At 42.4% G+C, this 13,126-nt stretch overlaps 1 long non-coding RNA gene across 1 annotated transcript; it reads left to right on the forward strand.

Annotated features, from left to right (window-relative positions):
* Positions 1 to 1,523: 1,523 nt before the first annotated feature.
* LOC140843423 (uncharacterized) lies at positions 1,524 to 11,107 on the forward strand. Its single transcript, XR_012121173.1, has 2 exons — positions 1,524 to 9,203; positions 9,601 to 11,107. It is a non-coding gene; the product is annotated as an uncharacterized lncRNA (long non-coding RNA).
* Positions 11,108 to 13,126: the final 2,019 nt, after the last annotated feature.

The following is a 13,126-nucleotide window of genomic DNA, read 5'->3' on the forward strand; positions in this document are numbered from 1 at the left end:
AGAGAATTACATTTATGTCAGTGTTTGAACATACTTTGTAGTTAACATACCAAAACAGGTAATTCTCAGTAATATTAACTCAAGTTTTAAGCCTTATTTTTTCTGAAATTTCATTTTAATCCTTTTAATAAGCTTGAATTTTTACTGACATTTGGAATTAAAAAAAACTTATTTGAGATACAGTTCATGTATCATACAATTTACATTTAAAGTGTACAATTCAATGGCTTTAGTGTACTTACAAAGTTGTGCATCCATCACACTTCATTACCCCCAAAAGAAATCCCAGGCCCTTAGCAATCACCCTCCAGTCTCCCCTTGTCCCCTCATAACCCTAGGCAGCCACTAATTTACTTTCTGTCTCTATAAATTTGCCTATTCTGGGCACTTCATATAAGTGGAGTCATAATTGTGTGGTCCCTTGAGACTGACTTCTTTGACTTAGCATTGTGTTTTTAAGGTTAATCTGACTTGCAACATGTTTCAGCACTTCATTTTTACTGCTGAATGGTACCTCATGGTATGGATATACCACATTTTCTTTACCCATTCATCAGTTGATGGACATTTGGATTATTTCTACTTTGGTCTTTTTGAGTGACACTGCTGTGAACTGTTAAAACTACTGCTATTCACATGCAAGTTTCTGCAAACATGTCTTCACTTTTCTTGTGTATATGCCTCAGAATGGAAGTAACTGGATCATATGGTAACTATGTTTAACACTTTGAGAGACTGATAGACTGTTTTCCAAAGTGTCTGTCATTTGACATTCCCACTAACAATGTATAAAATGTATAAATGTTCCAATTTCTACATCCTTACCAACAATTTGTATCTGACATTTGGATATTATTCTTATCCTGTGATGCCATAACAATAGGAAACAATATCCAAATCATGCCAAAATACAGAGACTATAAACACTACCTTCTGGGTTTGAATGGCAATATTTTTCCTCCAAAAATGCTGTATTTTGAAACATGACAATCATATTAGATGACTATAACTAAGATAGCATTTCCACCTGCATACAGTGAAGCTCAGAGAAATTAAACATCAATTCTGTCTGCCCCTGACTGCTCGTGAGGAACACACCTTACTAGGTCAGCCTGTCCCTGGGAGAGGAGGTGAGAAGCCATCCAGTATCTTGATGAGTAATATAGGATTCTGACAGGTTATATGCTTCCTGAATCAAAACCTCCCTATCAACTCTTGACCTAGATCACTGTCATAGTCTCAAAACTGCCTTTGTCAAGTGGCTATTTACTAAATATAAACAGTCTTCATGGTGGCAAAGCTGGCCATTTGAGGACAGAGATGTCCCAGAGCCTTCTACTCTGGGAAACCCCTAGGATTAATTTGATGCATCTGAAAAAATAAGCATTTTTCTAAGACTAGAACTTTAGTTTTCTTCGTATCTTGATTCCAGGCAGTTTAATGGTTGTTGAGCCACGACCTTTTTTCCTAGTAAGAGCCTTTTGAATCAAAGAGGAGATTTTACAAGTTCAGTGAAGATACAGGCTCCAACAGGGTATTTCCAATAAAACGATTCATTTCCATATCTGCCTATCACAGATGATACAGCTCTGCACAATTTCAACCTGGCGTCTCTTCTGCAGTTTGAAGATTTGAACCAGGGGCCTCCCATTCATTTTTATTGGGTATTTCCCCTTAACTGCACAATTAAAGCATTTTATAATTGTTTTTTGTTTCTTCTTGCTGGAAATTATGTACATCATGTAAGGAATCTTGCTAATACAAATCTGTAACTCCTGGGGAAAATCTTGGGGCAAAATACCTCTGAAACTGAAATCAGTCAAAGGGAGAAGTAAAGTTTAAGAAACCCATTTATTTCTTACAAGCAGTCGTGCTCTCTCTCTCTTGACCAGGCTGCAGCAGCAGAGATCTCCACCCAATGTTTCCAGTCCAGATAAACCCTCGCACACCCTTGTAATTACCTATTGATATGTAGATGTACCACCTCTCTCCACCCCTTGAAATACCTATTAATATGCAGGTGCACTAAAGCCAGGGGAGAGATTCTGGAAATATTACAGTTTTACCCACAGAATCTTACTGCACTTGTAGATTAAAGGAAACAAACCTTTTTAGGGGACTGTATTAGCATTCTCCAAAGAAACAAAACGAGTAGGAGATAACTTACATTTAAAAAGATTTATTATAACAAGTTGGCTCACACAATTATGGATGCTGAGAAGTCCTGAGATCAACCTTCTTTCTGCAGGCAGAAAGCTGGTGGTATAGTTCCAATGTGAGTCTAAAGAACTGAGAACCATCGTGTAAATCCAAGTCCAAAGTTCTGAAAACTGGGCGAGCCAGTGGTGTAAATTCCAGTCTGCAGGCAGAACATGATGTCCAGGTCAGTCAGGCAGAGAGCACAAATTTTGTCTTCCTATACCTTTTTCTATCAGGCCCTCAAGGGATTGGAGAATGCCCATTGAAACTGGGCAGGGCAATCTGCTTTACTCAGCCTATCTACTCAAATGCTAATTTCATCCAGAAGTACTTTCATGGGCTCACCCAAAAGCAATGTTTAACCAAATGTCTGGACACCCTGCCACCTAGTCAAGTTGATGCATAAAAGGACTATTTTTTTCACAGGGGCCAGTTCTTCACATCTATCTAGATCCTTTCCTTCTTACTTGCATCATCTACTCCTTACCACTAGTCACCTCCACCTCTAATCTGGTTTCTTCCACCCACTAAACTGCAATCTTCCCTTCTAGAATAGGCCATCTATGTATATTTACAGTATATGTAGGTGTTTTATTGGCTTCCAACTTAGAAAAAGCAAACGTTGTACTAAGACTGCATGGTACTTCAATGAGAAGCATGTTTATTTAGGTGAAGGTCTTTCTCAATTATTTCAGACTTATTGTGGATTATATTTCAGTAAGAAATAATGTGGTTGAGTTTCTTAAACATTTTTTGTAAGTTTCCAACCTTTACTAAATGTTCTCATAAAGTGATAACTCTTAAGGAATATCTGTGAAAATTGTAACCTAAAATTTATCTTTCATATAGGGGCAATGTATCTCTTCCTCTTACCACATTTCTGCCTGAGCCCATGGAATGAAATGGAATCCATAAAATATTGAGGGTTATAGAAGCTTGGTCGTTTTTTGAAACACTCCCCAAGGGGATCTGTGTTCTATTGACATTCCCCCGGGGGCATTTGCTGAAAAGCAGGCATGGTGGTCTTCCACACTATGCAGCTTTCTGTTTTGTATATGATCCACTGTAACTCCAGGGTGAAAATCTTTCTCCCAGACTGGGGCAAATTACCCTTTGAAACTGAAATTGGTCAAAGGGAGAAATAAAATGGGAGAAATCCATTTATTGCTTACAAGCAGTCGTCCACTTCTGCTTGCCCATGTCTCTCACCACCTGGCTGCAAAAAGGGACCCCAGCAAACCTCTTGGGTCTAGATACACCCTTGCTCCCTCCACCCTTGTATTCACCTATTGATAAGGAGATGGACTACTTCTCTCCACTCCTTGGAAACACCTATTGATATGGAGATGCATGAAGGCCAGGCAAGAGATTCTGGAAATATTGCAATTTTACCCACATACATGGACTAGAAAAGTGTGTCTGGTGCCCCTGATTATTCCCATAAGTTAGTCCTAAAGTGTGCCTTGGGGTAAAAAAGACATTCTGATGCCAGTGTTCTTGTTTGCGAAGTTGAAGAATGAACTTAGCAAACACTCAAGGTAGGAGAGCCAGGGAGAGGCTTTTATTTAGAGATACAGTGAGACAACAGAACTCCTGGCTAGGGCCAGGAGGGGACAAGAGAGCCTGGGGTGGTATGTTGTCTAAGGGTTTTATAGGCAGTTGAAGGTTTTTGGGAACTGATAAAGGGCTTACTTAGGGTGTGGACTTGTTAAAAGTAGCCTTAGGATGTTTGTCCTTGATGAGATATTAAGTCCCTTTTAGCATGCTAAAGTGAATCTTACACATGATTACAAATAATTAGCATAATAAAAACATGGGCTACTTTCCTTTTTCTGGAGAGTATCAACTGATCTCACTGAAGAATGACTCTAGAGCTTAATGTTAAACACAGAGTTTTGGTAGGGGGTTTTCCTTGCATGTAGTTCCATTGCTCTGACCTTAAATATCCTGCCTTGCTTTTTCCAGAGGCCCTCACCCTACTCTGTCTAAACCTATGGTCCCTATCTCAATTCCACTTTATCTTCCAATCCAAGTTGTGTTCTTTTACCTAGCTCTACCACTAATAAAACTGGTAATCTAACCCCATCTGTTCCCTCAATTTGATTCAAAACCCAGAGTTGATATATGGTTAATTGGCACTTTTGAAGCCCCTAGACATCACAATATAGATGTAGGTAGGATCTAAATAAATGAATCTGGTCATAAATTTCTGATGCATATTTGTGGTATACATACATACATCTACCTTCCAGATAGGTTTTATTTAAAGATGAATTGAGGTCAATCATGAGCCAGAAAATTGAAAATCTGCAACTGTGGAGATCTCAGGTTAAATGGGTTGTGTAACATTCACTGTTAGTCACCAACCCCACAGCCAGTCCCTGCTCTGACCAAGAGAACCCAATTTTGTTGGGAATAGAAATGTGTCTAGCTTTAAAAGCTTTACTTTCCTGCCCACCTTGTAACTGGTAAGAACCCTTTGACCTAGTTCTGATAGGTGATCTATAAATGGAAACCTCTTTTGTGGGCTTCTGGAAAAGCTGCTATTTTGGATAAAAAGGATAGCTCATCTGACTTGGGCCAGGGGTGTGCTCAATATCTACTTGATTAATAGTTTTCAGTGGATTGACTGCACTGACTGCTCTCGGCAGGATTTTTGCAGTTGTTCAGTAGATGATGATTATATTTATCTTAGAATAGGTGTCCCCTATTTGAAATATATTCCATTTTAACTATGGATGTACCTTTCAAGCATAAGCAAATAAAATGGCACATTGGACCCCTATATAGTTATTAACCACCTTCAACAATTGAAGGGCCCCCACCCGTAAGATGGCGAACCTCCTGCTTCTCTTCCAGGTCTTCGGTTCCCGCTGGCGCCACCCGAGGCTCAATCACCTCTCGCCCCCACCCCCCCAATCCCAGCACCTGGCCAATAGTCACCAGTCCCATTGAAGTGGCACCTCAATCAGCTTATGTCCCTCCCTATATAACCTAGTACTTTTCCCCAACAAAGTGGAACTCTCCAGTGAATTGCTGCTGTGTGTCGCTCCTTCCTTTCATTTTGGTGCCAAAACCCGGGAGATGGGACACCCCAACTGGGCCCCATCTTCCCCCAACACCAGCAGCAGCTTGCCCTTGTCCTCTTTTTCCAGCGCTGGCTCCTCACACTCACCACTCCTCTTTGGCCTTTAGGTAAGTTTTCCCCCGGAGCGGGCTGCTCTTCCCCGAGCTATCGCAGTGCCATTGACCGTGATCGTCTGGCAAGGCCCTGACGCTCGGAGATGAGGAGGGAACTCTCCCCGCCTCAGGCCTTCACGGCTGCGGTGGACCCTCAGGCCCCTCCTCCAACAGCCATAAACGAGGTGACTCCTTTGCGGATGAGAATGCTCCCTTTCACCCCCTCCTCCTTCCGTTCCTTCTGCCGAAAATTCCTAGCACTGTAGGACCCCAACCTCCCTGAGAAATAAGTTAGCCTAAGAGTAGCCATCTTGAAGCCCAAAAAGCCATTCTGATATATGACTCAGAGGGAACAACTGAAACCAGGTAACTCCTCTGGAAAAACAAGTTAATCAATCATGACTGCTGGCAGCGCTAACCTCTCGGTTAGTTAATCATAAATGCTGACCCTACCTTGCTACACCCCCAGGACGTGGCACTAACCCAGAAATCGTAGGTTTGAAAAATTACTGCCTTTGTAGTATTGTTATCTTGCTATGTAGTATTGTTATCTTGTTATTACAAAACAATCTGTAACCATGGTAATCCTCTAGGGCTGAATGCCTCAGAAAATCCTATATAACCACTTAGTTGTAAGTGCTCAGGGTCCTCGTTGAGACCTGCTGCGACGGGCTGACTTGGACCCCAACTAGTTGGCTTCCGAATAAATTCCTCTTGCTTGTTGCATCAAGAAACGTCTTTGGTGAGTGATTTGGGGCGGCGCCTTCCTCAGGGGAATCCAACATTTGGGGGCTCGTCCGGGATCATGCGCTCACCCCGCTTCACTCCCGAAGTCGCTCTTGGAGGAAGAGGTAAGATTAGTGGCGCCTTGAGTTGTCTGTGTTCTGTCTTCTGTTTTTCAGTGAGACCGGTCAGAATTCTGAAAAGGGGTACCCACTGTCTGGCAGCTGTCCCGATCCCGTAAAGGGGTCGAGACTGCGGTCGGTAGACGTACTAGGAGCACCGCAGGCTGCAACCCTGGGGGACGCCTCGGGGAGGTTGGGAGGCCAGGGACGCCTGGTAGCCTCCCGTCTGTTTTTCTGGCAAGGTGAATCTGATGAGATAGGGTTGATTTTCAGGAGCCAGGAATATCAACCCTCTGATTCCTTTCGGTTTCTGTTTGAAAATCTGAGAAAAAACAAAAAGCGGCCGCTGTGTGTCTAATCTGTGTGTGTCTCTGTTTTTTGTGTCTTTCATGTGCCTAATAATTGTTATACTGACAATGGGACAGACTCAGACAACCCCCTAAGTGTGTAAATGAATATATCTTTCTACCTCCGGATGGTATTACTGAAATTGATTTAAAGACAAGCGCTTGTGAAAATTGAGTGTTCTAAAACTTCCAGAAAACCTGATAAAAAAGTGTTAAGCATTAATGCTAATTTGAGTTTGCCTGAGGCAGGCATGTCCTGGTAGTTGTCGGCTGCCTGAGTTTACCTAGAGTCATTTGAGTCATGTTATCTGCTAAATCTTTTAAGAATAGAATGCTTAGAAGCTTGGCTTTGTCTAGTGTTCAGTGGGGGTCTTGTGAGTAGGCTAGCATAGTTGTTGCAGGTAAGTGAACTGGATAAGTGTGGCAAGTGAACACCTTTTTAATTGTGTGTTGCAGTGTGTATGCCTACCTGCAGCCTGAGAATCTTTGTAGTAACTTAAAGCCTTAGAGTTTTGTTAAGTTGAGAAGATGTGCTCTGTGTTTGCTGGGAGATTGTGCTGTGAAGCTCATGGTTGCAGAAATTGTAGAATGTGTTCGTAAGTTTGTCAGTCTAGGAAATGTTGGTTTGACAGTTTGCAGTGTCCTGCTTCTCAGTGTTCACTGGAGCTTGAAGTTTCTAATAGTTTTGAGTTCTGGTTAGAACTGCTTAAAGTGATAGAGAGGGCATTTCTCTATGTTGAAAGATCACAGCAGTTTCTCATGCTTAAAGTCTCAGTGAGTTGCCATGAAATCGTAATGTTAAAGGGACTAAAAGCTAAAGTTTGTTAACAACTGTATAACCTTTATTTGCCTTTGAAATATTTTGTTATTAAAAATGATTGCATGGCCTGAAAAATTGAATTCCTAAGCAGAATAGTAACAAAGCTTTTTTCAGCTGATTAAATGCACTTAGTTAACAAACCAAAATTTATTAAACTGTAGAATCTGGACAAGATTATGTTTCTCCCAGAAAAACAGGTTTCACTGTAAAGGTTTAGATAGACGAACGTGTGACCACTTTTGAGAAAAGTTGTAATAGATTTTTTGAGAACCACCAGGTCTTCTTGTTTAATTTATATGCTGTATGTTTTAAAAAAAAAACATGGGGGACTCTCCATATTTTTTAATGCAAATAATCTTAGAGCTTTTAATAGAATTTGCATAGCAGCTTATATCTACTATTAAAGAGTAAAACATTCTTGAAGCTTTCAGGGAAGACCTGTAAACTTAAGCACTTTCTCTGCTTTTTTGTATCTGGTCTTAGACACTTATGCTGAGTTATGTTCTTATTATTTTCACTGTTTGTAAGCTATTGATTGTAAGCCAAAGGTCATCATTTCTCAGTCCCTAAATGAAGAAGTAAAATGCCTGACCTCTTTCATCTCAAATCATATTTCTGGTCATATCTGAATATCTGTGTGAAAGAAAGAGACATTTAAATTTGAGATTCTGCTTAAACTTTTAAGTTGAATTTGACTATAGCCATATTCATTCTTTGTATGTATCTCTAACAGGTCTTTTGTATGCCTGGTGATATTATACTCTGCCTTGAGTTTAGACAGTTCTTTCAGCTAAATATGAATTCTTATTGTAGCTTTTTTCCCCTCCTGAAGATGAAAGCAGAAGAATCTACCATCTGCTACCATTCTCTCAAGAATGCTTAGTAACCTAAAATTAGTTTGACTTTCTGTATGTTGTCTTTAAAAATTGACAGCAGCAATCTCCCCTGCTGCCCCACTTTTTAAGATATCTTGTTTACTGTGCTGAGTATATAGACAATAAATGTGTAATGATAGTTCTAAAAAAATTAAATGCAAAAAGGTGCTTTTACCTCTAGTTACCTCTGATATTTTCCAGAGGGCCCCTGGAACATGTCAGAAGAATTTTTTCTCACTAGAGAAAGTATTTGACTAATTTGGCTTATTTATCTGATATATATATATTTATTTACCAGGAAAGCACTGTCAAAGAGAATGATGCTAAACTTTGTTACTAAATGTTTTGTATTACAGAAATATCAGAATTTCCTTATGTCAACTGTTTTACAGTAAGCTCTCATCAGATCTTTAACCATTGTCATTTGTAAGTCTTTTGTCATTTATAGTATTATCCCTAAACTGGTAAAGAACTAGATTTCAGCAGAACAGGTATTAGTTACATAAGATTACATAAACTAAAGAAAATGATTTTGTGTCTTTTTGTTTCAAATGTTGCTGGTAAAATGTTTTAACCTTGTTCTCTTAAACTGACAACAGTTTAGTAAATGACTATCTTTATGAGCAGAATTGAAACATCCTTCTCTCTACTTGATCCCTCCAGAGTTTAAAAACTTTCAGTGACTGTTTTTATATTCCATGGCAGTATGTTTATTTGCACGAGTTCAATAAGAATCTGCTTTCCTTGTGAGAAGACTACTTAAGAACACTGGTTATACTACCAGGGCTTTGACTGGAATGTCGTACCTGAGAGACATGTGCATAGACTCAGATGTGAACAACTTTAAAGAACTAAGATTGACTTTATAAAGCCAACAAAGCCCCTTGGAAGAACTGGCCTAGTACCTTGCTTACAGAGTTCCCAGCAGCCTTACCAGGTGAGTAAAGAAGGTCACTTCCTGGCAGGTGCAGAGACCTCAAGAAGAGAAGAATTCATCCAAATCTATAGGTACTGCAGGTAAAGCCTGATGGCAAGTCTGGCTTGGCTGTCTGGCCTCAAGAGGCCTTTAAAAGTTCAATCTGAAATTCCTTACAAAAAGTTCCAGCAAAGCATATTTAAAAGAGCCTGTGTAATCAATTGCTCTTCTTGCTGCACCTGTGCAAATAATCAAGCCAGCTGTTAATTATTTTCTTAACCTAGTTACTTCTAGTAAAAATGAGAGTGATTTTAGAGAGAAGTATCGTTTTAATAATGTAGCCTCCTTCCAGAATAAAAAATCCAACTCCAGATGTTGCTACATAACCTAATAACACAATTTGTTTTATCTTGCCTAGAAGCCACAAAACTGCAAATAGTAATAAAAATGAAACCCAGAATAGAAGCGCCAGCCTTCTGAAGCCCTCTCAACTGACCAGTGATGGAGACCTAGCTGCACCCTTTACTGCGCCCCCTTCTCAGCACGAAGCAGCCAGAGCGGTCATCGCCCCTTTTCCCTAGCAGCAGCTAGAGTCTCTATCTGTAGAAGAAAGAATGAGACCATACCCATAGCCTTCCCTGGTAAAAACAGGTATTTAATTCCTCCTCCCAAGAGATGGTGGGCTTGTAACACTGGAGTGACCCCATGTGTCTCTACTTCTGCCTTCAACTCCTCCCGTGATTTCTGTATCATGGTCCAGTTAGTACCCAGACTAATGTATCATGATGACTTATCATTCGTGGCAGAATTAGAACCTAAACTAAGGTATAAAAGAGAGCCAGTCTCACTCACTCTAGCTGTATTACTAAGAGTAGGAGTCGCAGCCGGAGTAGGACCAGGGGCAGCTGCAATTATACAAGGAAACCAACATTACGAAGGACTAAGAATAGCTATCGATGAAGATTTGAGAACTATAGAACAGTCTATTTCTAAACTTGAAAAGTCCCTAACCTCTCTCTCTGAAGTAGTGCTGCAAAATAGACGAGGGTTAGATTTACTATTTCTAAAAGAAAGTGGATTGTGTGCAGCTCTAAAGGAAGAGTGCTGCTTCTATGCAGACCATACTGGAGTAGTAAGAGACTCAATGTCTAAATTAAGAGAAAGATTAGATCAGCGAAAGCGAAAACGAGAAGCTAACCAGAGTCTGTTTGAATCCTGGTTTTCTAGATCCCCATGGCTTACAACTCTAATATCCACTTTGGCAGGACCCCTGCTTATTTCAATATTGCTCCTCACCTTAGGTCCCTGCATTTTAAATCGAGTAATAACCTTTATTAAAGAAAGAGTAAGTGCTGTGCAGGTGCTAATGCTGAGACAACAGTATCATACCCTCACACAACAAGAAGAAACCAACATTCCATGATTAGAATGTTCAGAAAAAGAAGTGGGGAATGTAGGACCCCAACCTCCCTGAGAAATAAGTTAGCCTAAGAGTAGCCATCTTGAAGCCCAAAAAGCCATTCTGATATATGACTCAGAGGGAACAACTGAAACCAGGTAACTCCTCTGGAAAAACAAGTTAATCAATCATGACTGCTGGCAGCGCTAACCTCTCGGTTAATTAATCATAAATGCCGACCCTACCTTGCTACACCCCCAGGACGTGGCACTAACCCAGAAATCGTAGGTTTGAAAAATTACTGCCTTTGTAGTATTGTTATCTTGCTATGTAGTATTATTATCTTGTTATTACAAAACAATCTGTAACCATGGTAATCCTCTAGGGCTGAATGCCTCAGAAAATCCTATATAACCACTTAGTTGTAAGTGCTCAGGGTCCTCGTTGAGACCTGCTGCGACGGGCTGACTTGGACCCCAACTAGTTGGCTTCCGAATAAATTCCTCTTGCTTGTTGCATCAAGAAACGTCTTTGGTGAGTGATTTGGGGCGGCGCCTTCCTCAGGGGAATCCAACAGCACTAGGTACCTCGTGACTCCAGCAAACTGCCTTCTTAGGGAAGTCTGGGTGACAACCCACACTTCCTAAGAAATTCCGACTCGTATAGGAGTTTCTGCAGACCACCAAGTATCATCGGGGACACCCTTTGTCTCCTTGCAGTCTGCTCCCAGTCCTAGGATCTCCGTTCGTCTTCCCCTGTTTGTCTCCTTCTCTGTCCTTTAGCCATGGGAGCCTCCTCATCCCTCCCTGAAAGTTCACCTCTTGAATGCCTGCTTAAGCATCTGGCTACCCTCTCCCTGATGCCTGATATAAAACCAAAACTTCTCCGTAAATATTGCTCCCGAGATTGGCCGACATACCCCCTAGACAATCACAACCAATGGCCCGCAGGGGGAACTCTTGATCCTAACATCACTCGCGATCTTTTTAACTACTGCCAGCGCCTGAAAAAATGGAAGGAGATTCCCTATATCGAGGCTTTTCGCCTCCTAGCCCAAAATCCCGGCCTCTGCACCACCTGTTCCCTGCCCCAAGTTCTCCTAGCCTGCAGGCCGCCTCCCTCCCCTCCACACACTCCCAGTCCCTCTTCAATTACCTTTGACCCAGCCGATGAACCTCCGCCATATAGGCTTCCTCCTTCAGCCCCTCCCCCTCTATAACCCCTCCGCCCTCTTCCGCCATGCGGCAGCCTCCACCTCCTCCCCCGCAGAAGCCTCCCGTCCTCTCCCTTCCCCTTCTTCTCCTACAAAGCCCTTCCCACTTCCTCTCCCACCATCTCCTCCCCCATCTCACCTCCTCCGCCTTCGCCCCCTCACCTGCCCCTCCCCTGCTGATTTAGCCTGAGCCTTTCAGCCCCCCTTTAACTAGGTCCCCGGGGCCTCCTCCGTCTTTGCCCTCATCACCTGTTTCTCCCCCACAGACTGAGCTGGAACCCTTCAGTCCCCCTCAGACTCGATCCCGGGGGCCTCCTCAAATTATTGCCCCCCTCTGAGAGGTGGCAGGACCCGAAGGCATCGTGCGAGTTCACATACCTTTCTCCTTAGGGGATTTAGCCCAACTTGAAAAATGCCTTGGTTCCTTTTCCACTGACCCCACGATATATATCAGGGAGTTTCAATGGACCCTCCAGTCTTACAGCCTCACACATCATGACATTTTCATGCTCCTAGCCAATACCCTCCTTCCTGAAGAGCGTAGACGAGTTTGGGACTTCGCCCAAACACACGCTACCAAAACCCACAGGACTGACCCCACCTATCCCACTGGCCCCACCGCTGTCCCCAAACAAGACCCGCACTGGGATTATAACACCGCTGTAGGTCTCCGCTCTTGGGATATTTTCGCCTCCTGCTTAATAGCAGGTCTGAAAAAGGCAGCTCATAAAATAGTCAATTTTCAAAAGCTCCAGGACATAATTCAAAAAAAGGAAGAAACTCCCTCCGAATTCCTAGACTCACCCAAGCCCTATTACAGTATATCATCCTAGAGCCAGAAATGCTGGACGGAAGACATGTCCTTATGACATACTTCCTGGCTCAAAGCTACCCTGACATTAAAGCTAAACTCAAAAAGTTAGATCAGGGCTCCGCTACCCCACAGACTGAGATCCTAACAGTAGCCTTTAAAGTCTTCCATAACCGCAAGGAGGAGAAAGAATGCCGTAAACAAAAGGCTGATCAGGCCAACTTTCAGATGTTGGCCCAGCTGATGAAACCACAACCTGGGCGCCCCTCCACAAACAAGCCCACCCCAGGAGCTTGTTTTAAGTGTGGAAAAGAAGGACATTGGTCAAGAGCGTGCCCCTTCCCCAGACCTCCTACCACCCCATGCCCAAGATGCCACAAAAAGGGCAACTGGGGGTCTGATTGCCCAACCACCCGAAGGGGAGACTGGATGAACAACCCCCATCCTAAGCCTGCCATAGTGGGACTGGTGGAGGAGGATTGACAGGGCCCAGGGTCTTCTTGCCCAACCATTTCCATCAC

The sequence above is a fragment of the Manis javanica genome, chromosome 9, assembly GCF_040802235.1.
Source record: "Manis javanica isolate MJ-LG chromosome 9, MJ_LKY, whole genome shotgun sequence".
Taxonomy (NCBI): domain Eukaryota; kingdom Metazoa; phylum Chordata; class Mammalia; order Pholidota; family Manidae; genus Manis; species Manis javanica.